Source organism: Bombina bombina, chromosome 4, assembly GCF_027579735.1.
Source record: "Bombina bombina isolate aBomBom1 chromosome 4, aBomBom1.pri, whole genome shotgun sequence".
NCBI classification, from domain to species: Eukaryota; Metazoa; Chordata; class Amphibia; order Anura; family Bombinatoridae; genus Bombina; species Bombina bombina.
This window is the reverse complement of record NC_069502.1, coordinates 711,629,058-711,656,318: the sequence shown is the minus strand read 5'-3', so window position 1 is coordinate 711,656,318 and position 27,261 is coordinate 711,629,058.

The window sequence follows — 27,261 nt, the reverse complement described above, 5'->3', positions numbered from 1 at the left end:
CTGGTGCCTAAGAAATGGTGAAAATAAAATGATTGTGCACATTTTGATAATGGGATTTGATTATAAAGTTGTTTACAATTGCATGCTCTATCTGACTCAAGAACGTCTAAAGGACCATTAAACCTGACATGTCAACAATGTTTCATTATTGCAAATAACATTATTTCAATATACATTCATTATTTATTTTGCATTCTTTTGATGTATAATACATCTAAAAATTGTGCTTTTTTCACATTCTCCCAGGGAGGCTTGGGTTAATACTTTAAGGCAATTTATGTGAGCTTTTGTTTACTTTTCCCTCAATCCCTAAGATTCTATGGTGTCACCTGCTTTTAAAAGGTGGATTATCAGTTTTGCATAAACAATCATGATAAGAAATTCATTCTTTGCAAAAGTAACTAAGTTGAATCAGTGCTAAACCTGTTTCCCAGTCTGCACACGTGCAAACAGATGGCTAGATTACAAGTTGTGCGTTAGGCTTAAAAAGCAGCGTTGGCTGGTCCCAACGCTGCTTTTTTAACGTCCGCTGGTATTACGAGTCATGAAGGTAGAGGCTCACTGCTCACTTTTTTGGCCAGACTTGGAAATACCGCAAATCCACTTACGTTAAATTGTGTATCCTCTTTTTTCAATGGGACTTGCATAGCGCCGGTATTACGGAATTGAAGGGACATCATTTCGGATGACGTCACTTAAAGGTACCTTCATTCTTGAGTCGCCGTGGAAAGAAGAGGATGCTCTGCGTCGGATGTCTTGAAGATGGACCCGTCTGAATGAAGACTTCTGCCCGTCTGGAAGACCACTTCGCCCGGCTTGGATGAAGACTTCTCCCGGCTTCGTTGAGGACTTCGGCCAGGTTGGATGAAGACTTCTCCCGGTAAGGTGATCTTCAAGGGGTTAGTGTTAGGTTTTTTTAAGGGGGTATTGGGTGGGTTTTAGAGTAGGGTTGGTTGTGTGGGTGGTGGGTTTTAATGTTGGGGGGGATTTGTAATTTTTTTTTACAGGTAAAAAAGCTGATTACTTTGGGGCCCTTTTAAGGGCTATTTGTAATTTAGTGTAGGGTAGGGCTTTTTTTATTTTGGGGGGGCTTTTTTATTTTGTTAGGGGGATTTGATTAGGTGTAATTAGTTTAAAAATCTTGTAATTTGTTTATTATTTTCTGTAATTTAGTGTTTGTTTTTTTTTTGTACTTTAGTTAATGTTATTTAATTGTATTTAATTGTATTTAATTTATGGAAATAATTTAATTATAGTGTAGTGTTAGGTGTTAGTGTAACTTAGGTTAGGTTTTATTTTACAGGTAAATTTGTCTTTATTTTAGCTAGGTAGTTTATTAAATAGTTAATAATCAGTGAAAGAAGAAAAAATAAGGTAGGAATAGTAAAATTGAAATCAGTTGATGGTAGAATAATAGAAGGAGATAAGCAGATTGCAGACTGTCTCAATGATTACTTCTGTTCTGTTTTCACTAAAGATTGTGAAGATACAATGCCTACATTAAGGGATGCTACGAAAAATAGAAACAAGCTTAACAGTAATCTTTTTACAGAGGATGAGGTTTTGTTAGTATTATCAAAAATAAATGTTAAAAAGGCAGTGGGTCCTGATAATATTCATCCAAGGGTTTTAAAAGAACTTCGATCAGTGCTAACTGTCCCATTAACTGATCTGTTTAATCAGTCACTATTAACAGGAGCTGTCCCAGATGATTGGAGAATAGCAAATGTAATACCGCTTCATAAAAAGGGCAGTAGAGAAGAATCTGGCAACTACAGGCCAGTTAGTTTAACTTCAGTAGTAGGGAAATTAATGGAAAGCCTCTTAAAAGAAAGAATTATGACTTACATAAAGACAAACAATTTAGAGGACCAAAATCAGCATGGTTTTACTTCAGGGAGATCATGTCAGACTAATCTAATTGACTTCTTTGATTATGTAACAAAAGTATTAGACAAGGGTGGAGCAGTTGATGTAGCATATCTGGATTTCAGCAAAGCATTTGACACCGTCCCACACAATAAACTAATTCACAAACTATATCTCCTTGGTCTAGATTCAAAAATTGTGAACTGGGTGGAATGCTGGCTTAAGGACAGAAAACAAAGTGTCTTAGTAAATGGAGTTCATTCAGCAGAGGGGGCTGTTACTAGTGGTGTTCCTCAGGGGTCAGTTCTGGGGCCTGTTTTGTTTAACATATTTATCTGCGATATCAGCAAAGGGCTACAGGGGAAAGTATGTCTCTTTGCAGATGATACAAAAATTTGCAACAGAGTGGATGTTCCAGGGGGGTAGACAAAATGAGAAGTGATATACAACAATTGGAGGATTGGACAAACGACTGGGATCTAAAGTTTAACACAGCAAAGTGTAAAATAATGCATTTAGGGAAGAAAAATCCAAATGTTAATTACAGACTCAATGACACTTTACTGACTGTTACAGATGAGGAACAGGACTTGGGAATTATTATTTCAGATGATTTAAAACTTAGTAAACAATGTAGTAATGCAGCGAGTAAGGCTAGCAGAATGCTTGGATGTATTGGTAGAGGTATTTGCAGCAGAAATAGTAAGGTTCTTATGCCACTTTATAGATCATTAGTTAGGCCTCATCTTGAGTATTGTGTGCAGTTCTGGAGGCCATATCTTCAGAAGGATATTAACAAACTTGAATCTGTGCAAAGGAGGGCTACCAAAATGGTACATGGTCTAAAAAATAAAACTTACCAGGATAGGCTCAATGACCTAAATATGTATAGCTTAGAGGAGAGAAGGGAAAGAGGTGATATGATAGCAACTTTCAAGTACATTAAAGGGTTTAGTAAAACTGAGACTGTGGGTATTTTACATAAAATGGAAAATTCAAGAACAAGGGGTCATGAGCTCAAGCTAAAGGGTAGTAGATTCAGGAGTAATTTGAGGAAGCACTTCTTTACAGAAAGAGTGATTGATTTATGGAATAAACTTCCTCAAGAGGTAGTAGCAACAAACACTGTGGGGGACTTTAAAAATGCATGGGACAAGCATAAGGCTATCCTACGAACTAGATAAGTTTATACTGTTAGGTAAGGTCGGGCAGACTTGCTGGGCCTATGGCTCTTATCTGCCGTCAATATCTATGTAATAACTATTTAATAACTTTTCTACCTAGTTAAAATAAATACAAACTTGCCTGTAAAATAAAAATAAACCCTAAACTAGATACAATGTAACTATTAGTTATATTGTAGCTAGCTTAGGGTTTATTTTATAGGTAAGTATTTAGTTTTAAATAGGAATAATTTAGTTACTTATAGTAATTTTATTTAGATTTATTTAAATTATATTTAAGTTAGGGGGGCTTAGGGTTAGACTTAGGTTTAGGGGTTAATATGTTTATTATAGTGGCGGCGACGTTGGGGGCGGCAGATTAGCGGTTAATAAATGTAGGTAGGTGGCGGCAATGTTAGGGCGGGCAGATTAGGGGTTAATAATATTTAACTAATGTTTACGAGGCGGGAGTGCGGCGGTTTAGGGGTTAATATGTTTATTATAGTGGCGGCGACGTTGGGGGCAGCAGATTAGGGGTTAATAAATGTAGGTAGGTGGCAGCGACATTGGGGGCGGCAGATTAGGGGTTAATAAATATAATGTAGGTGTCAGCGATGTTGGGGGCAGCAGATTAGGGGTTCATAAGTATAATGTAGGTGGCGGCGGTGTCCGGAGCGGCAGATTAGGGGTTAATAATATAATGTAGGTGTCAGCGATGTCGGGGGCGGCAGATTAGGGGTTAATAAGTGTAAGATTAGGGGTGTTTAGACTCGGGGTTCATGTTAGGGTGTTAGGTGTAGACATAAAATGTATTTCCCCATAGGAATTAATAGGGCTGCGTTAGGGAGCTTTACGCTGCTTTTTTGCAGGTGTTAGACTTTTTTTCAGCCGGCTCTCCCCGTTGATTCCTATGGGGAAATCGTGCACGAGCACGTTACACCAGCTCACAGCGCTGGTATTGGAGTGCGGTAAGGAGCAAAATTTTGCTCACGCTCACTTCTTGTCTGGGTTGTAAAAACCCGTAATACCAGCGCTCTCTGTAAGTGAGCGGTGAGCATAAACTGCTCGTTAGCACCGCACAGCCTCTAACGCAAAACTCGTAATCTAGGTGAGAGTTTGTGCTATATCTGAATAAGTTTAGTTTGTGATTGGCTAGCAGGAGTTCTTTTGTTCTGGGGGGCAGGGAAATGAATGAAAAGTATAATCATAAAACAATATACTAATATGACAAAATAAAGCTAAAGTTTGCATTGCAAAATTTTTCTTATAAATGAAGGTTCATAATCATGTAGTTTACAATTTGTGTTTAATGTCCCTTTAATTTTGACATTAGTGTTCCTTTAAGAAACAGAGGCCTAGATTTAGAGTTCGGCGGTAGCCGTCAAAACCAGCGTTAGAGGCTCCTAACGCTGGTTTTGGCCGCCCGCTGGTATTTGGAGTCAGTGATTAAAGGGTCTAACGCTCACTTTGCAGCCGCGACTTTTCCATACCGCAGATCCCCCTACGCCATTTGCGTAGCCTATCTTTTCAATGGGATCTTTCTAACGCTGGTATTTAGAGTCGTTTCTGCAGTGAGCGTTAGAGCTCTAACGACAAGATTCCAGCCGCCTGAAAAAAGCAGGAGTTAAGAGCTTTCTGGCTAACGCCGGTTTATAAAGCTCTTAACTACTGTACCCTAAAGTACACTAACACCCATAAACTACCTATGTACCCCTAAACCGAGCTCCCCCCACATCGCCGCCACTCGATTAAAAATTTTAACCCCTAATCTTCCGACCGCCACCTACGTTATACTTATGTACCCCTAATCTGCTGCCCCTAACCCCGCCGACCCCTATATTACATTTATTAACCCCTAATCTGCCCCCCACAACATCGCCGCCAGCTACTTACAATAATTAACCCCTAATCTTCCGACCGCAAAGCGCCGCCACCTACGTTATCCCTATGTACCCCTAATCTGCTGCCCCTAACACCGCCGACCCCTATATTATATTTATTAACCCCTAATCTGCCCCCCTCAACGTCGCCGACACCTACCTACACTTATTAACCCCTAATCTGCCGAGCGGACCTGAGCGCTACTATAATAAAGTTATTAACCCCGAATCCGCCTCACTAACCCTATCATAAATAGTATTAACCCCTAATCTGCCCTCCCTAACATCGCCGACACCTACCTTCAATTATTAACCCCTAATCTGACGACCGGAGCTCACCGCTATTCTAATAAATGTATTAACCCCTAAAGCTAAGTCTAACCCTAACACTAACACCCCCCTAACTTAAATATAATTTTAATCTAACGAAATAAATTAACTCTTATTAAATAAATTAATCCTATTTAAAGCTAAATACTTACCTGTAAAATAAACCCTAATATAGCTACAATATAAATTATAATTATATTATAGCTATTTTAGGATTAATATTTATTTTACAGGCAACTTGGTATTTATTTTAACTAGGTACAATAGCTATTAAATAGTTAAGAACTATTTAATAGTTACCTAGTTAAAATAATAACAAATTTACCTGTAAAATAAATCCTAACCTAAGATATAATTAAACCTAACACTACCCTATCAATAAAATAATTAAATAAACTACCTACAATTACCTACAATTAACCTAACACTACACTATCAATAAATTAAATAAACACAATTGCTACAAATCAGCCAATCATAATTATAATTTATATTGTAGCTATATTAGGGTTTATTTTACAGGTAAGTATTTAGCTTTAAATAGGATTAATTTATTTAATAAGAGTTAATTTATTTTGTTAGATTAAAATTATATTTAAGTTAGGGGGGTGTTAGTGTTAGGGTTAGACTTAGCTTTAGGGGTTAATACATTTATTAGAATAGCGGTGAGCTCCGGTCGTCAGATTAGGGGTTAATAATTGAAGGTAGGTGTCGGCGATGTTAGGGAGGGCAGATTAGGGGTTAATACTATTTATGATAGGGTTAGTGAGGCGGATTCGGGGTTAATAACTTTATTATAGTAGCGCTCAGGTCCGCTCGGCAGATTAGGGGTTAATAAGTGTAGGTAGGTGTCGGCGACGTTGTGGGGGGCAGATTAGGGGTTAATAAATATAACATAGGGGTCGGCGATGTTAGGGCAGCAGATTAGGGGTACATAGGGATAACGTAGGTTGCGGCGGTTTACGGAGCGGAAGATTAGGGGTTAATAATAATATGCAGGGGTCAGCGATAGCGGGAGTGGCAGATTAGGGGTTAATAAGTGTAAGGTTAGGGGTGCTTAGACTCGGGGTACATGTTAGAGTGTTAGGTGCAGACGTAGGAAGTGTTTCCCCATAGGAAACAATGGGGCTGCGTTAGGAGCTGAACGCTGCTTTTTTGCAGGTGTTAGGTTTTTTTTCAGCTCAAACAGTCCCATTGTTTCCTATGGGGGAATCGTGCACGAGCACGTTTTTGATGCCGGCCGCGTCCGTAAGCAACTCTGGTATCGAGAGTTGCATTTGCGGTAAAAATGCCCTACGCTCCTTTTTTGGAGCCTAACGCAGCATTTGTTTTAACTCTCGATACCAGAGTTAAATTTATGGTGCGGCCAGAAAAAAGCCCGCGGAGCGTTAACAGCCCTTTTACCACCGAACTCTAAATCTAGGCCAGAGAATGGTTAGAAGGACAGTATATGTTCTAGTGATGTGAGAACACAGTGAAAGGTGTCTGAGTTTTGAGAAAAGCCAGTGATGTGGTGGGGGAGGGGAAACTGAATAAACACACTTAAAGAGACATTCACACCTCTTAGTTTTGTATAAAAGTGTGCTTTGTTTTACACGAGGTAAAATCTCTAAACTACCGTAGTTTTTCTTAATGCTACAGATCACCTATACCAGCTATGCAGACTTTGTCTCTCTAAAGACCATGGAAAAGCACAAATTTTATGCAAAAGCAAGAAGTGTTTAATGTCATTTTAAAGTACAGTTAAGTATCTAGTTCAATTTACACCGTTTCAGAATAACAACCTTTTTTCCAGTCATGTGACTGCTATTGAAAAGCATTGTAAAGCAGTGCATTTATTAAAATAGCCAGTAGGTGGAGCTGTCCACTTGTGTTGCAGCAAAGCCAAGCAAGCTGAAATTATTCAGTTTAACCAGACCTGAGCTATCGAGCAGATTTCAAAGGAACAAGATCTTGATCTTCCTGTCTATAAATCAGTCCAGATTGGAATGCATAGAAAGAACTGTTTGCAGAAAAAATGCAAGTGAAGTCTGTGTTGTGTGATTATTTTATTAGGTTTATAATGCTGTTTAGCAAATGTTTTTGTTCATTTAACTTAGTTTAATTATATATTATGTGTTGTGTGATTATTTTATTAGGTTTATAATGCTGTTTAGCATTTAAAGTCTTCATTTCAAAGCTTTAAAAATAATGTATTAGGTGTTACTTATGACAGTTTTGAGAGGGACCTGGAACCTATATCCCTCACTTCCCATTGACTTACATTATAAACTGGGTTTCAATTTACAACGGTTTCGATTTACAACCATTCCTTCTGGAACCTAACCCCGGCGTAAACTGAGGGCTACCTGTAAATACAAATACACAAAAGATTCCATAAAAATAAATGTAGCCTTACAAATACATACAATGGAAAATTCTGAGGACACTGAATCCTCAGTGATCTAAAGCAGTGATTTTTAACCTTTTTTTTGCCGTGGCACACTTTTTTACATTAAAAAATCCTGTGGCACACCACCATCCCAAAATTTTAAAAAAATCACACATTGTAGCCTAATGCAGCATATATATATATACACATACACACAAACACACACATACTGTATGTATTGTGCTGTTATGCCATGCCTCCTACAAACTACCCCTGCACTGGGAGTAAAAAACAAGCAAAGTTTAAAAAATATGTCACACTGTTGTCAGTCTGCCGTGGCACACCTGAGGATCTTTCACGGCACACTAGTGTGCCACGGCACACTGGTTGAAAAACACTGATCTAAAGCTCTCTGCTCAGACGAGATGATCTAAAATGATATGTCAGTGCTGCGAAGAGCAATAAAGACATTGTAAAATTGGAATGGTATTTTGATTAAAAAATGTATACAATGTACCCATCCAAACAGATGTAAAATCCCACTGAAAAATGCACATTTACATTATGCTTTACAAATCATCATTAAACAGTTTATAAGCATGGTAAGTAGGATAAAACAACGGAGAGACAGGGCTACTCCGAAAGACCCCTTAGGGCCCTGTCTCTCCGTTGTTTTAATCTGCTTACCATGCTTATAAACTGATTTCTCATATATATACTACAATATTCAAATCCAGCAGTTAGCTTAAAATGTTAATGATTAAAATAATTTAAATTCAGCCCTCGAATTGAAAGGGCTTTTGATAGTCTGATATAGTTACTGCTGGTTTGTATCTATTCTAACTTCATTATTTGAATGGGTGTTTTATTGCTGGTTTAAGCGTTTTTAATAATATGAGCTCAAGCTATTTGTGTGTATGTCTTTTCTCTTCTCTAATTTGTTAAGATATTTTGAATAAAGTTATTTAGAGTGAATGATAATCTAATTCTTACTAATGTAAACCTGATGACAAATACATTATAAGCAGAATCTTTATTTTCTACTTATACTTAATTGTACAACCCTGCACAATTACTTTGTTAGTTGTTATTCGCTGTTAGCTTCTATTTATTTATTTATATAAGCCTCCTGTTCAAATCATTCTTCTTTCCCCACCTTATATTGTAACTTAAACTGTTCCTGAACATTGTAGCCATGTGCTATTGCCAGTAGTTTTAGGGACCATACTGGGGGAAATCATATTGGCCAATGTTAGATTTTTAGCATGGATAAAATTACAGCCTTCCCCTATCAACTGTTTAAGTGTATCATCCCCATATAAAATGGGGAGATACATTTTAATGATATCACAGATTTTATTTATTTTATAGAATTGGTTTGAATATTTTGTTACAAAATTTAAACCATTTTTTTTCCGTTTCTGTTTACCTGTGTGTTTTTCAAGGAGGCTGATCCTATCTACTTTCGCTATATTCTTTTTGGCCTCTTCTATTATTTGTTTGGGGTACCCTCTATCCGCAAACCGTCTACTCAGTATTTCAACTTCTTGCTCAAAATCTGATTGTTCTGAGCAATTTCGTCTTACTCTGAGCATTTATCCTTTGGCAATACCTTTGAAGACATGCTTTGGATGGTTACTATCAGCGTGAGACAAATGATTACCAGAGAACGGTTTCCTGTAGAGTTTAGAGATTACACCTTTTGTAGAGGATTTGGCGGAGAGGGTAAGATCCAAAAAGACCACCTCGTTCTTGTCCCAAGTATGGGTAAATGATAGACCTTTATCATTTCCATTTCTGTTAAGGTGGTTCACAAATAGTTCAGCATTATCTTGGTCACCCCTAAAGATCATGATCAAATCGTCAATATATCGTCTGTAAAAAACTATCCTCTCCCCGAGGGGACCCCCACCCGCATAGACATGGGACAGCTACCACCAACCCATGAATAGGTTTGCATAGGAGGGGGCAAATTTATCCCCCATCGCTGTCCCACGTCTCTGCTGGTAGAAAGTCCCCTAGAAGAGGAAATAGTTATGATTGAGCAAAAATTCTGTCACCCTAATAAGGAACAATTTATTGCTTTTGGATAGGTTGGTTCTACTGTCCAAAAAAGAAAGATATAGCCTGTAGACCTAGAGCATGGGGTATTGTTGAATATAGCGATACAACATTGACAGTGAGTTAACTGTATTCACTTCTCCATTCAAGATCTTTAAGCAGTCTGAGAATATGTGTCATGTCTTTAAGGTAAGAACAGAGGTTTAAAATCAAGGGTTGCAAGAAGGAGTCAAGCCACTCAGATAGGGGCTCCAAAAGGAGCCTATACCCGAGACAATTGGCCTGCCTTTTACATTCTGCAACCCCTTATGTGTCTTTGGCAGGTGATGGAATATCGGGGTGACCGGATGAATAACATATAGGCAATCGGCTGTATTTTGGTCCATCATCCCCAGATATAATCCATCATCTATCAAAGAGGATAGCTCTTTCTGGAAACATTTTACTGGATTGTAGCCAAGAGACTCATATGTTTCTGGGTTACTTAGCTGGCGCAAAGCCTCTTGTACATAATCCTGTCTATTCAAAATCACAATACTCCCACCCTTATCAGAGTTTTTGACTACAATATCTCTATTAGATTGTAAAGAAACTATGGCATCCCTTTCCATTTTAGATAAATTGGAGTGTGTGTTTGGGCAAGCTGACAAGGTCTTAACGTCCTCTATGACCCTTTTATGGAAAAATTCACGTGGTTTACCACGTGCTTGGATGGGATAAAACTTTGAATTCGGTTTCATCGATTTACCCTTTACAGGTTCTGCGATTTCTTCTACTATTTGTTCATTCTCAAGCTCCCTAAGGGTTAACATTGTACAGGCATCCTCAAAATTCAAGTCAGGTTTTTCCTCCAGACCATTCCCAAGGTTCTCAACTACCGCAGTCTCTGATGTATTAAAAAAAAAAAAAAATTCAATGTGAGAGAGCGTATAAATTTGTTGATGTCGAGGATGGTCTGGAACAAATTAAAGTTTATGGTGGGACAGAAACTTAAGCCATATCTAAGTACCTTCATTTCTGCCTCACTCAATTTATATGTGGAAAGATTGATAATTTCTGTATTAATTATTTGCTCTGTATCTTGTTGTTCCTTAGTGAGTACTTGTTTTTTCCCTTCTGTTTGGTATTTGTCTTTGGACCCCCTCCGTCTCCTGTCCCTGTGGCCTGTTAAAACACCTGGCTATCTACTTGGCTGGTGGTTGCTTGTACAGTATCACTATTAGTGAGGATAGGTTTAAGTGAGTATTTATTTGTATTACTAGTCTTGCTTACTCCCTCTCCCTGTGTTTTGGTTTGGCTCCCAGTTCCTTATTTTGTACCACATGTGTGATTGTATTGATATTTGTATTTGTGGTCTGAGATCCTGGAACAGTGATAACTGTATTAACTGAACTAACCCCTGTGCTACCTTGCGCACCTGCTGGTTCTGAATCTGACCCAGTATTTTCTTCAAAAGAACTAGAGAAAGCAGAGAGTGAGCCATCATCATCTGTTATGTCTGACTCAGTCTCACTGAAGGTTACTACTCTCCTTCCCTTATTCTTTTTAGTTTTACGTCTCTTGAATCCCTTTTTATTTGATTGTACATCTTGTTTGTTATTAGTGTCATTACTAGGTGTATTATTTTGCCTTTGTTGGTTATTTTTATAACCCAATCTACGGCGATTTCGCCTATGCCATATATACACTTGATTAGAGGAGTAGTCATTCTTATCTCTAAGATATTTAGAGTGTTTAATGTGTATAATGTTAAGTTTATCTTCCTCAACAGTTTTCTGCAGAATTTTATCTAGCTGACCATATATGTCTACTTACATACATGTATTCAGTTCTGCCTGTTGCTCCTCTATTTGCTGTCTGACATGCAAAATCTGTACACTCTTAAATTTGACAAGCAAAAGCATGAGTCTTAGTGAGCATTCAGAAAGTACACTGTTCCATTCACATATAAAGTCCTGGCCTGTTGTTTCAAAGGTGGGGAATTGAATACCCTTAAACCCCTCTGTATCATCCTTAGTTCTGCATATTTATTTAAGATCCAAATGTCAAGTTTTAATCTCTGTTACTTCAGACATAAATGTTCCATTTGTACAAACAATTCACTCAGCTGTGTGTCTGGATCGCCCAGTCCAAATAAATCCTCCAATTCCATGTTCTGTAAGTCTTTGTCATCCATCTTAGATAGTGAGTAAAAACTCCCCTTAATTGTGTCATTACTAGCAGCTGATGCTTCAATTAAAAGTGTAGTGTCTGACATCATAATTATAATGTTAGGTATATATACATATACAAATTCCCTGAGTTAAATAAGACAATTAACTGTGTTATCAAAGGGAAAAAAATAGAACTAATGACTTAGAAATTGGAATCTCTGTTTCCAGGATTTCTAGATACACAGATGCTCAGAGTCAAATTGGCAAATTGCATCTATGCCCCAACGGACTGTTCCGGTTCTGATTGTAACTATATAGGCACAGCATTACATCAAAGTAGTATAAGCCATGAAAGTAAAGGCAGCAAGAAGGTGTTTACACCATAAAGGCAGGGGAGGTTAACCAGCAGATAATTTAGATTGAAAGACTCAGTAGTGCATTGTTGCTCCTTCAACAAAGAGTACCACGCGACTGAAGCGAATTAGATAATAGAAGTAAATTGGAAAGTTGTTTAAAATTGTATTTTCTATCTGAATCATGTATTTTATTTTATTCATATCCCTTTAAATCTATGCATATCTAGTTAAAATTTGTATTTACAAATATACATTGCTAATGTATATACATTATCTATACAATCAGATCTACAGAGTATGGCAGCATTATTCAAATACATTATAATAAACTGGGATCCAATTTCTAAAGCTGTGATCTATAATTTTTCTCTAAATGTATATTTTAGTGTAATTTTTAAATTTTTGGAGGAGTGAGCTCATAAAATACTGTTTGCCTTAATTTTGTTTAAATGTGTGCTGAACATGTTTTAATATTTATTAATTTCTGCAGAGCCCAGTACTTTAGTACTCTCTAGATATACACTAATTACAGAGCTCTTTAGAGAGATTTTGTACTGTAAAATGTTCTCAATGATCGACTTTACATTAAACTGTTACACATAGCACCTTTACCTTTATTTTGTCATTTGAATTAGCTGATGTACCTGTTGCAATCACCACCTATACTGAAGTATTAGCTACAGAAAAGCTATGCAAGCAAGATACAGCAGCAGATGTCAGCTTCCCTATGTAAGGGTGGAGAGGAGAGCTCAGCCTATTTAAAAAGGTGTCCCTGCAGTATCATTATACTATAGGGTGACCATATTGCCGCTTTAAAAAGGGACACATATAAAAAATACATATGTCAGGGCCGTTTAAAGAAATGTTTTGAATAATGTTTCATTATAAGAACCCTGACATTTTTATTTTTTATATGTCCCTTTTTAAAGCGGCAATATGGTCACCCTATTATACTATGAACTCTTATCAGCTGCTTGCCTGCATTGTTCCTTTAATCCCTTCGATGTGCATAATGAAATATAGCTCCCCATACAAAAATGCAGTATACAAAAAGTGGCTTTAGATCATTCCACCATGGAAATAGAAGTTCTGGCGAGCATTCTTATAGAATCTCACCAGCCCAGAGATCTTTTTAGAATCAGAGCCTTAGGCTTTGCAATGTACTAACGTTTTTGGAATAATTACTACTAAACTTGCTGGATCTTTTTGCAATAATTCTTGTTCATATAATAAAATCCATCAGATTGCACATTTGATGTATTTACAAGGACCTTCATAGTTTGTAGAGGAAATAGCACGCAGAAAGGAGAAATACTATTTCCAGTTCTATGCATAGGTTTACCTAGAATTATCCTTTTCTGAAACAAAACTAAATGTGGCTGATTCAAGCTTTACAGTGCTTTGCAGTAAATGAGGTTATTAACAGAGGTTACAGACTTGTGATCATTGTGTGGACTACAGAATGCATTCTTCACCATCCATTAGTCAAGAGTTAAACAAAATATTTGAACTGAGAGTTTAACAACAAAAGACATTTATGATGTTTACTTAAATTTTCTGGACCATTAAGTATAAATGACATGAGTTATTGCAAGTAATATCTGGCCAGCTATCTTACTGACCAGTCAACGTTTTTTACTACTCTGTAAGCTGCCAGCAAGTCTTCTGCAAAATAAAATAGCATGGTCAAATCCCAGTTTTCTCAAAGTATATTGGACTGAAAAAAGTGTGTACTTGCCAAAAAGTACCTTTTGAAGTTTACATTACCATGGATATTTATTTATTATTCCTTTATAACAAAGACAGTGGTTGAGATAAACTGTATAATTCTAAATAGAAAATACATCTGCTCTTTCTGCATTGTTTGTGGTTGCTGGATTGCTGTCAATTTCAACCAAGTAGCAGACAAGACATTTTAAGTGAGATGTTGCATGAGAATATACAGCTGTATTCTTACGAACATAAACTTTGGCTTAGAGATAGATAATGTCATTAAAAAACCCAAAACTGCGTTATGGAATCCACAAACATGTTACTGTCGCACATGACTTTTAGAGTGATAATCAAAAAATCTGTATATGTAAATAAGAATGAAGCAAATTAGATAATAGAAGTACATTTCTCACTGGTTTTCATACCTGTCCCGAGGCCTCCCGAACAGGCCAGATTTTGAGGATATCTGAACTAGAGCATAGGTGAAATAATCAGCTGATTAGTAAACATTGCTATTTTACCTGCTCTCACCCAGAGTAAAATGTTAAAGATAATTATGATTACATGTTCAAACACCAAAGGTATTTTTCCATTGTTCATATCAAAGGTAGCAGTAATACTGATTGAAAGGAAGATAATATAATTCTATATTTATTAATTTTATTAATAGTATTGCTGCAAAATTGCCTTATAGTTATTCCCAATTAAATTTGTATGAAACATTGTATGCATACAGTGATCTTAGAACACTTAACTCCTTCTTAAAACATTTAAATTATGTGAAAACATTTTTAAAGGGACAGTCAACACCAAAATTGTTATTGTTTAAAAAGATAGATAATGCCTTTAATACCCATTCCCCAGCTTTGCGCAACCAACATTGTTATATTAATATACTTTATTAAGTCACTACAGACAGCCTCTTATCACATGCTTTTGTATTTGCTTTTCACAACAAGAGACTGCTAATCCATGTGGGCCATTATGCTCTCTCCCATGGAGTTGTGGCTGACACTGCACTAATTGGCTAAAACAAATAAATAGCCATGTGATCAGGGGGCTGTCAGAAGAGGCTTAGATGCAAAGTAATCACAGAGGTAAAAAGTATATTACTATGACCATGCTGGCTGTGGAAATCTGGGGAATGGGTTATAAAGGGATTATCTATCTTTTTAAACAATAACAATTTTGGAGTTGACTGTTCCTTTAACTCTAATTATTAGTTATTAGAAGCAAAACAAAGTCCTAAATATTTATATTATGTAGATTAGTGGTTTTATCTTTAATAAATTATTGATAGTTCAAAATTGTTGGCACTAAAACCCAATATCATTTTCTTTCTCATAATATATAACACTTAGGGCTATATTTATCAAAGGTCTGGCGGACCTGATCTGACAGTGCGGATCAGGTCCGCCAGACCTCGCTGAATGCGGAGAGCAATACGCTCTCCGTATTCAGCATTGCACCAGCAGCTCTTGTGAGCTGCTGGTGCAACGCCACCCCCTGCAGATTTGCGGCCAATCGGCCGCAAGCATGGAAGTGTCAATCAACCTGATCGTACTCGATCGGGTTGATTTTTGGCGATGTGTGTCCGCCTGCTCAGAGCAGGCGGACAGGGTTATGGGGCAGAGGTCTTTAGACCGCTGCTTTATAACTGCTGTTTCTGGCGAGCCCGCAGGCTCAATGGGCCCCTTAGTGTGTCTGAACTTCAGTGGGACAAATTCATTGGTCTAGAGAGATCGTCCAGTTCCTTGTGATGATACTGTGATAACATGCATAATTACTATAAGATTTAAATGATAACTATTTTTGCTATATAATATAAATAAGAATCTGCAATTGAAATACAGCATAATTTATATAAATATTGTTTAAATTAGCACTGTGAAATCAGTTAAAACTCTATAAATAAATAAATAAACAAATAATAATATGTTTAAATAATAATAATCTATTGCAAATTAGAGTATATTTGTTACCTCATTTAAAAGAGGAAATTTGCCTACTTCATTTTTTACTAAGTAAAGTAGAAGGTTAAATAGGGACATAGTAGCCCCCTCCATAGAATATTCCCTTGTTGGACTGTGGGGCTCTGTTTGTCCTTGTACTACACTGAATACTAATGGGCAAGTGACCCCTCATTTCAAAGAAGCTCTGTTATGGAACCCCAAATCAAAACTTCCGGGAAATAACATGGATGTCAGTGAGTTATGCTACCCCTCATTTAAGCAGGTATTAATCCTCTCTTTCAAACAATGGGTCTCATGCACAGACCTACTTTAAAGGGACAGTCTCCTTAAAAATGTTTATTGTTTAAAAAGAAAGATAATACCTTTATTACCCCATTGCCCAGTTTTGGCATAACCCACACTGTGATATTAATACACATTACTTCTGTGATTAGTTTACCTTATACCTAAACCTCTGCAGACTGCCCCCTTAGCTCAGGACTTTTGACAGACATGCATTTTAGCCAATCAGTGCTGTCTCTTAAATAAGTCTACGTGAGTGAGTACAATGTTATCTATATGGCACACATGAACCAGCACTGTCTAACTGTGAAAAACTGTAAAAATGCACTGAGATAAGTTTTAACGGTTTAGAAATCCGTTTGAGTCTACCTAGGTTTAGCTTTCAACAAAGAATACCAAGAGAATGAAGCAAATTTGATGATAAAAGTTAATTGGAAAGTTGTTTAAAATTGCATGCCCTATCTGAATCATGAAAGTTTAATTTTGACTAGACTGCAAGTAGAATTTTCTTAGGCTGCTGCTGGAAACAATAAAGCATGCACACAAAGAGTGTTGAAATGAGCATGCACACAAAGAGTGTTGAAATGAGTATGCACACACAGAGTGTTTAAATGAGCATGCACATACAGAGCGTTTAAATGAGCATGCACATACAGAGTGTTTAAATGAGCATGCACACACAGGGTATTTAAATGAGCATGCACACACAGAGTGGTTAAATGAGCATGCACACACAGGGTGGTTAAATGAGCATGCACATACAGAGTGTTTAAATGAGCATGCACACACAGGGTGGTTACATTAGCATGCACATACAGAGTGGTTAAATGAGCATGCACACACAGGGTGGTTAAATACACATGCACACACAGAGTGGTTAAATGAGCATGCACATACAGAGTGGTTAAATGAGCACGCTCACACATGGTGGTTAAATGAGCATGCACACACAGAGTGGTTAAGTTAGCATGCACATACAGAGTGGTTAAATAAGCATGCACACAAAGAGTGTTGAAATGAGCATGCACACAAAGAATGTTGAAATGAGCATGCACACAAAGAGTGTTGAAATGAGCATGCACACACAGGGTGTTTAAATGAGCATGCACACACATGGTGTTTAAATGAGCATGCACACATAGAGTGTTTAAATGAGCATGCACACACAGGGTGTTTAAATGAGCATGCACACACAGAGTGGTTAAATGAGCATGCACATACAGAGTGGTTAAATGAGCATGCACACAAAGAGTGTTGAAATGAGCATGCACACAAAGAGTGTTGAAATGAGCATGCACACAAAGAGGCCGAATTATCAAGCCGTCAACTGTGCTGCATTCGCCAGGACCAATATGCTCGCCTAACATCACCTAACATCGCGGCCGCGGACCTGAATACGCTCTCCTTATTTATAAAAATAGCTGTCAAAAAGCCGCGCACCAAGTACAGGGCGATGAGCAGCGGACTGTTGTTAACTAACAGTCATCGATCTCGCTGCTATTCGGCTTTTCCCCAACTTTATTTATACCCTGTCACTAAACACCACCACCATACTAAAATGTTTAACCCCTATCCCACCGCTCCCGGACCCCGCCGCAACGAAATAAATGTATTAACCCCTATCCTGCCGCTCCCCGGACCCCGCCGCAACTAAATAAAGTTATTAACCCCTATTCGCTGCTCCCGGACCTCACCGCAACTAAATAAAGTTATTAACCCCCATCCTGCTGCTCCCGGAGCCCACCACAAATCTAATAAAGTTATTAACCCCTATCCCGCCGCTCCCGGACCCCTCCTCAACTAAATAAATGTATTAACCCCCCTAAACCTGGCCTCCCACATCACTACCACTTACTAAACCTATTAATCCCTAAACCGCCAGCCCTCCACATCGCCATAAACTAAATTAAGCTATTAACCCCATCTTCTATCTTCATACATCCAGCGCGGAGCGGCTCCATCTTCAAGACATCCGGCGCGGAGCATCCTCTTCTTACGATGGCGACTGAAGGATGAAGTTTCCTTTAAATTACGTCATCCAAGATGGCGTCTCTTACATTCCGATTGGCTGATAGAATTCTATCAGCCAATAGGAATTAAGGGGGAAAAAATCCTATTGGCTGTTGCAATCAGCCAATAGGATTGAGCTTTCATCCTATTGGCTGATCCAATCAGCCAATAGGATTGAGCTTGCATTCTATTGGCTATTCTATCAGCCAATAGGAATGTAAGAGACGCCATCTTGGATTACGTAATTTAAAGTAAACTTAATTCTTCAGTCGCTGTGTTAAGAAGAGGATGCTCCTCGCCGGATGTCTTGAAGATGGAGCCGCTCCGGATGTCTTGAAGATGGATGAAGATAGAAGATGCCGTCTGGATGAAGACTTCTGCCCGGTTGGATGAAGACTTTGGCCCGCTTGGATGAAGACTTCTGCCGGTTTCACTGAGGACTTCTGCCGCTTGGATGAGGATGGATGTCCGGTCTTCAAAAACTGTAAGTGGATCTTCGGGGGTTAGTGTTAGGTTTTTTTAAGGGTTTATTGGGTGGGTTTTATTTTTAGCTTAGGGTTTGGGCTGAAAAAGAGCTAAATGCCCTTTTAAGGGCAATGCCCATACAAATGCCCTTTTCAGGGCAATGGGGAGCTTAGGTTTTTTTAGATAGGTTTTTATTTGGGGGGTTTGGTTGTGTGGGTGGTGGGTTTTACTGTTGGGGGGGTGTTTGTATTTTATTTTACAGGTAAAAGAGGTGATTTCTTTGGGGCAATGCCCCTCAAAAGGCCTTTTTAAGGGCCGTTGGTAGTTTATTGTAGGCTAGGTTTTTTTTATTTTGGGGGGCTTTTTTATTTTGATAGGGCTATTAGATTAGGTGTAATTAGTTTAAATATTTGATAATTTATTTTTTATTTGGTGTAACAGTGTTTTTTATTTTGTGTAACATAGGCCTAGATTTAGAGTTCGGCGGTAGCCGTCAAAACCAGCGTTAGAGGCTCCTAACGCTGGTTTTGGCCGCCCGCTGGTATTTGGAGTCAGTGATTAAAGGGTCTAACGCTCACTTTACAGCCGCGACTTTTCCATACCGCAGATCCCCCTATGCCATTTGCGTAGCCTATCTTTTCAATGGGATCTTTCTAACGCTGGTATTTAGAGTCGTTTCTGCAGTGAGCGTTAGAGCTCTAACGACAAGATTCCAGCCGCCTGAAAAAAGCAGGAGTTAAGAGCTTTCTGGCTAACGCCGGTTCATAAAGCTCTTAACTACTGTACCCTAAACTACACTAACACCCATAAACTACCTATGTACCCCTAAACCGAGGTCCCCCCACATCGCCGCCACTCGATTAAAATTTTTAACCCCTAATCTGCCGACCGCCACCTACGTTATACTTATGTACCCCTAATCTGCTGCCCCTAACCCCGCCGACCCCTATATTATATTTATTAACCCCTAACTTGCCCCACACAACGTCGCCGCAAGCTACTTAAAATAATTAACCCCTAATCTTCCGACCGCAAATCGCCGCCACCTACGTTATCCCTATGTACCCCTAATCTTCTGCCCCTAACATCGCCGACCCCTATGTTATATTTATTAACCCCTAATCTGCCCCCCACAACGTCGCCGACACCTACCTACACTTATTAACCCCTAATCTGCCGAGCGGACCTGAGCGCTACTATAATAAAGTTATTAACCCCTAATCCGCCTCACTAACCCTATCATAAATAGTATTAACCCCTAATCTGCCCTCCCTAACATCGCCGACACCTACCTTCAATTATTAACCCCTAATCTGCCGACCGGAGCTCACCGCTATTCTAATAAATGTATTAACCCCTAAAGCTAAGTCTAACCCTAACACTAACACCCCCCTAAGTTAAATATAATTTTTATCTAACGAAATAAATTAACTCTTATTAAATAAATGATTCCTATTTAAAGCTAAATACTTACCTGTAAAATAAATCCTAATATAGCTACAATATAAATTACATTTATATTATAGCTATTTTAGGATTAATATTTATTTTACAGGTAACTTTGTATTTATTTTAACCAGGTACAATAGCTATTAAATAGTTAAGAACTATTTAATAGTTACCTAGTTAAAATAATTACAAATTTACCTGTAAAATAAATCCTAACCTAAGATATAATTAAACCTAACACTACCCTATCAATAAAATAATTAAATAAACTACCTACAATTACCTACAATTAACCTAACACTACACTATCAATAAATTAATTAAACACAATTGCTACAAATAAATACAATTAAATAAACTATCTAAAGTACAAAAAATAAAAAAGAACTAAGTTACAGAAAATAAAAAAATATTTACAAACATAAGAAAAATATTACAACAATTTTAAACTAATTACACCTACTCTAAGCCCCCTAATAAAATAACAAAGACCCCCAAAATAAAAAATTCCCTACCCTATTCTAAATTTAAAAAGTTACAAGCTCTTTTACCTTACCAGCCCTGAACAGGGCCCTTTGCGGGGCATGCCCCAAGAAGTTCAGCTCTTTTGCCTGTAAAAGAAAACATACAATACCCCCCCCCCCCCCAACATTACAACCCACCACCCACATACCCCTAATCTAACCCAAACCCCCCTTAAATAAACCTAACACTAAGCCTCTGATGATCTTCCTACCTTGTCTTCACCATGCCAGGTTCACCGATCCGTCCTGGCTCCAAGATCTTCATCCAACCCAAGCGGGGGTTGGCGATCCATAATCCGGTGCTCCAAAGTCTTCCTCCTATCCGGCAAGAAGAGGACATCCGGACCGGCAAACATCTTCTCCAAGCGGCATCTTCTATGTTCTTCCATCCGATGACGACCGGCTCCATCTTGAAGACCTCCAGCGCGGATCCATCCTCTTCTTCCGACGACTAGACGACGAATGACGGTTCCTTTAAGGGACGTCATCCAAGATGGCGTCCCTCGAATTCCGATTGGCTGATAGGATTCTATCAGCCAATCGGAATTAAGGTAGGAATTTTCTGATTGGCTGATGGAATCAGCCAATCAGAATCAAGTTCAATCCGATTGGCTGATCCAATCAGCCAATCAGATTGAGCTCGCATTCTATTGGCTGTTCCGATCAGCCAATACAATGCGAGCTCAATCTGATTGGCTGATTGGATCAGCCAATCGGATTGAACTTGATTCTGATTGGCTGATTCCATCAGCCAATCAGAAAATTCCTACCTTAATTCCGATTGGCTGATAGAATCCTATCAGCCAATCGGAATTCGAGGGACGCCATCTTGGATGACGTCCCTTAAAGGAACCGTCATTCGTCGTCTAGTCGTCGGAAGAAGAGGATGGATCCGCGCTGGAGGTCTTCAAGATGGAGCCGGTCGTCATCGGATGGAAGAACATAGAAGATGCCGCTTGGAGAAGATGTTTGCCGGTCCGGATGTCCTCTTCTTGCCGGATAGGAGGAAGACTTTGGAGCACCGGATTATGGATCGCCAACCCCCGCTTGGGTTGGATGAAGATCTTGGAGCCAGGACGGATCGGTGAACCTGGCATGGTGAAGACAAGGTAGGAAGATCATCAGGGGCTTAGTGTTAGGTTTATTTAAGGGGGGTTTGGGTTAGATTAGGGGTATGTGGGTGGTGGGTTGTAATGTTGGGGGGGGGGTATTGTATGTTTTTTTTTACAGGCAAAAGAGCTGAAATTCTTGGGGCATGCCCCGCAAAGGGCCCTGTTCAGGGCTGGTAAGGTAAAAGAGCTTGTAATTTTTGTATTTTAGAATAGGGTAGGGAATTTTTTATTTTGGGGGGCTTTGTTATTTTATTAGGGGGCTTAGAGTAGGTGTAATTAGTTTAAAATTGTTGTAATATTTTTATTATGTTTGTAAATATTTTTTTATTTTCTGTAACTTAGTTCTTTTTTATTTTTTGTACTTTAGATAGTTTATTTAATTGTATTTATTTGTAGCAATTGTGTTTAATTAATTTATTGATAGTGTAGTGTTAGGTTAATTGTAGGTAATTGTAGGTAGTTTATTTAATTATTTTATTGATAGGGTAGTGTTAGGTTTAATTATAACTTAGGTTAGGATTTATTTTACAGGTAAATTTGTAATTATTTTAACTAGGTAACTATTAAATAGTTCTTAACTATTTAATAGCTATTGTACCTGGTTAAAATAAATACAAAGTTACCTGTAAAATAAATATTAATCCTAAAATAGCTATAATATAAATGTAATTTATATTGTAGCTATATTAGGATTTATTTTACAGGTAAGTATTTAGCTTTAAATAGGAATAATTTATTTAATAAGAGTTAATTTATTTCGTTAGATAAAAATTATATTTAACTTAGGGGGGTGTTAGTGTTAGGGTTAGACTTAGCTTTAGGGGTTAATACATTTATTAGAATAGCGGTGAGCTCCGGTCGGCAGATTAGGGGTTAATAATTGAAGGTAGGTGTCGGCGATGTTAGGGAGGGCAGATTAGGGGTTAATAATATTTATGATAGGGTTAGTGAGGCGGATTAGGGGTTAATAACTTTATTATAGTAGCGCTCAGGTCCGCTCGGCAGATTAGGGGTTAATAAGTGTAGGCAGGTGTCGGCGACGTTGTGGGGGGCAGATTAGGGGTTAATAAATATAACATAGGGGTCGGCGATGTTAGGGCAGCAGATTAGGGGTACATAGGGATAACGTAGGTGGCGGCGGTTTACGGAGCGGCAGATTAGGGGTTAAAAGTGTAATGCAGGGGTCAGCGATAGCGGGGGCGGCAGATTAGGGGTTAATAAGTGTAAGGCTAGGGGTGTTTAGACTCGGGGTACATGTTAGAGTGTTAGGTGCAGACGTAGGAAGTGTTTCCCCATAGGAAACAATGGGGCTGCGTTAGGAGCTGAACGCTGCTTTTTTGCAGGTGTTAGGTTTTTTTTCAGCTCAAACAGCCCCATTGTTTCCTATGGGAGAATCGTGCACGAGCACGTTTTTGAGGCCGGCCGCGTCCGTAAGCAACTCTGGTATCGAGAGTTGCATTTGCGGTAAAAATGCTCTACGCTCCTTTTTTGGAGCCTAACGCAGCATTTGTTTGAACTCTCGATACCAGAGTTAAATTTATGGTGCGGCCAGAAAAAAACCCGCGGAGCGTTAACAGCCCTTTTACCGCCAAACTCCAAATCTAGCCGTTAGTGTTTTTTTATTTTTTTCAACTTAGTAATTCTTTATAGTAGATTTAAATAACTTGAGTAGGGTTAGGTTTTTAAATATGTAATATAATTAATTTAATTTGTAGTTTAATGTAATTTTAGTATAATAGGGTAGGTTAATTAATAGTTTAATATAGTTTATTTTAATTCTAAAGGTATGTTTAAATGTATTATAAGATAGGGATGAGTAAATATTTAATGTACAGTTAGCAGGTTGTTAGGTTTAGGGGTTAATAGCTTAATTTAGTTTATGGCGATGTGGTGGGCTGGCGGTTTAGGGGTTAAATAGGTTTAGTAAGTGGTAGTGATGTGGGAGGCCAGGGGTTTAGGGGATAACACATTTATTTAGTTGTGGCGGTGTCCGGGAGCGGTGGAATAGGGGTTAATAATTTTATTAGAGTTGCAGCGGGGTCCAGGAGTGGCGGGATAGGGGTTAATATATTTAATTAGTTGCGGTGGGCTCCGGGGGCGGTGGTATAGGGGTTAATACATTTAGTTAGTTGCGGTGGGCTCTGGGAGCGGCGGGATAGGGGTTAATACATTTAGTTAGTTGCGGTGGGCTCTGGGAGCGGCGGGATAGGGGTTAATACATTTAGTTAGTTGCGGTGGGCTCTGGGAGCGGTGGGATAGGGGTTAATACATTTAGTTAGTTGCGGTGGGCTCTGGGAGCGGTGGTATAGGGGTTAATACATTTAGTTAGTTGCGGTGGGCTCCGGGAGCGGTGGGATAGGGGTTAATACATTTAGTTAGTTGCGGTGGGCTCTGGGAGCGGCGGGATAGGGGTTAATACATTTAGTTAGTTGCGGTGGGCTCGGGGAGCGGCGGTATAGGGGTTAATACATTTAGTTAGTTGCGGCGCTGTCGGGGAGCGGCGGGATAGGGGTTAATACATTTAGTTAGTTGCGGTCGGCTCTGGGAGCGGCGGGATAGGGGTTAATACATTTAGTTAGTTGCGGTGGGCTCTGGGAGCGGCGGGATAGGGGTTAATACATTTAGTTAGTTGCGGTGGGCTCGGGGAGCGGCGGGATAGGGGTTAATACATTTAGTTAGTTGCGGTCGGCTCTGGGAGCGGCGGGATAGGGGTTAATACATTTAGTTAGTTGCGGCGCTGTCGGGGAGCGGCGGGATAGGGGTTAATACATTTAGTTAGTTGCGGTGGGCTCTGGGAGCGGTGGTATAGGGGTTAATACATTTAGTTAGTTGCGGTGGGCTCTGGGAGCGGCGGGATAGGGGTTAATACATTTAGTTAGTTGCGGTGGGCTCTGGGAGCGGCGGGATAGGGGTTAATACATTTAGTTAGTTGCGGTGGGCTCGGGGAGCGGCGGGATAGGGGTTAATACATTTAGTTAGTTGCGGTGGGCTCGGGGAGCGGCGGGATAGGGGTTAATACATTTAGTTAGTTGCGGTGGGCTCTGGGAGCGGCGGGATAGGGGTTAATACATTTAGTTAGTTGCGGTGGGCTCGGGGAGCGGTGGGATAGGGGTTAATACATTTAGTTAGTTGCGGTGGGCTCCGGGGGCGGTGGGATAGGGGTTAATACATTTAGTTAGTTGCGGTGGGCTCGGGGAGCGGTGGGATAGGGGTTAATACATTTAGTTAGTTGCGGCGCTGTCGGGGAGCGGTGGGATAGGGGTTAATACATTTAGTTAGTTGCGGTCGGCTCTGGGAGCGGCGGGATAGGGGTTAATACATTTAGTTAGTTGCGGCGCTGTCGGGGAGCGGTGGGATAGGGGTTAATACATTTAGTTAGTTGCGGTCGGCTCTGGGAGCGGTGGGATAGGGGTTAATACATTTAGTTAGTTGCGGTGGGCTCTGGGAGCGGCGGGATAGGGGTTAATACATTTAGTTAGTTGCGGTGGGCTCTGGGAGCGGCGGGATAGGGGTTAATACATTTAGTTAGTTGCGGTGGGCTCTGGGAGTGGCGGGATAGGGGTTAATACATTTAGTTAGTTGCGGCGCTGTCGGGGAGCGGTGGTATAGGGGTTAATACATTTAGTTAGTTGCGGTGGGCTCGGGGAGCGGCGGGATAGGGGTTAATACATTTAGTTAGTTGCGGTGGGCTCTGGGAGCGGCGGGATAGGGGTTAATACATTTAGTTAGTTGCGGTGGGCTCTGGGAGCGGTGGGATAGGGGTTAATACATTTAGTTAGTTGCGGTGGGCTCTGGGAGCGGCGGGATAGGGGTTAATACATTTAGTTAGTTGCGGTGGGCTCTGGGAGCGGTGGGATAGGGGTTAATACATTTAGTTAGTTGCGGTGGGCTCCGGGGGCGGTGGGATAGGGGTTAATACATTTAGTTAGTTGCGGTGGGCTCTGGGAGCGGCGGGATAGGGGTTAATACATTTAGTTAGTTGCGGTGGGCTCTGGGAGCGGTGGGATAGGGGTTAATACATTTAGTTAGTTGCGGTGGGCTCCGGGGGCGGTGGGATAGGGGTTAATACATTTAGTTAGTTGCGGTGGGCTCCGGGGGCGGTGGGATAGGGGTTAATACATTTAGTTAGTTGCGGCGCTGTCGGGGAGCGGTGGGATAGGGGTTAATACATTTAGTTAGTTGCGGTGGGCTCCGGGGGCGGTGGGATAGGGGTTAATACATTTAGTTAGTTGCGGTCGGCTCTGGGAGCGGCGGGATAGGGGTTAATACATTTAGTTAGTTGCGGTGGGCTCTGGGAGCGGTGGGATAGGGGTTAATACATTTAGTTAGTTGCGGTGGGCTCCGGGGGCGGTGGGATAGGGGTTAATACATTTAGTTAGTTGCGGTGGGCTCGGGGAGCGGCGGGATAGGGGTTAATACATTTAGTTAGTTGCGGTGGGCTCTGGGAGCGGCGGGATAGGGGTTAATACATTTAGTTAGTTGCGGTCGGCTCTGGGAGCGGCGGGATAGGGGTTAATACATTTAGTTAGTTGCGGTGGGCTCTGGGAGCGGTGGGATAGGGGTTAATACATTTAGTTAGTTGCGGTGGGCTCTGGGAGCGGCGGGATAGGGGTTAATACATTTAGTTAGTTGCGGTGGGCTCCGGGGGCGGTGGGATAGGGGTTAATACATTTAGTTAGTTGCGGTCGGCTCTGGGAGCGGCGGGATAGGGGTTAATACATTTAGTTAGTTGCGGTCGGCTCTGGGAGCGGCGGGATAGGGGTTAATACATTTAGTTAGTTGCGGCGCTGTCGGGGAGCGGTGGGATAGGGGTTAATACATTTAGTTAGTTGCGGTGGGCTCTGGGAGCGGTGGGATAGGGGTTAATACATTTAGTTAGTTGCGGTGGGCTCTGGGAGCGGCGGGATAGGGGTTAATACATTTAGTTAGTTGCGGTGGGCTCTGGGAGCGGTGGGATAGGGGTTAATACATTTAGTTAGTTGCGGTGGGCTCTGGGAGCGGCGGGATAGGGGTTAATACATTTAGTTAGTTGCGGTGGGCTCTGGGAGCGGTGGGATAGGGGTTAATACATTTAGTTAGTTGCGGTGGGCTCCGGGGGCGGTGGGATAGGGGTTAATACATTTAGTTAGTTGCGGTGGGCTCTGGGAGCGGCGGGATAGGGGTTAATACATTTAGTTAGTTGCGGTGGGCTCTGGGAGCGGTGGGATAGGGGTTAATACATTTAGTTAGTTGCGGTGGGCTCCGGGGGCGGTGGGATAGGGGTTAATACATTTAGTTAGTTGCGGCGCTGTCGGGGAGCGGTGGGATAGGGGTTAATACATTTAGTTAGTTGCGGTCGGCTCTGGGAGCGGCGGGATAGGGGTTAATACATTTAGTTAGTTGCGGTGGGCTCTGGGAGCGGTGGGATAGGGGTTAATACATTTAGTTAGTTGCGGTGGGCTCTGGGAGCGGCGGGATAGGGGTTAATACATTTAGTTAGTTGCGGTGGGCTCTGGGAGCGGCGGGATAGGGGTTAATACATTTAGTTAGTTGCGGTGGGCTCTGGGAGCG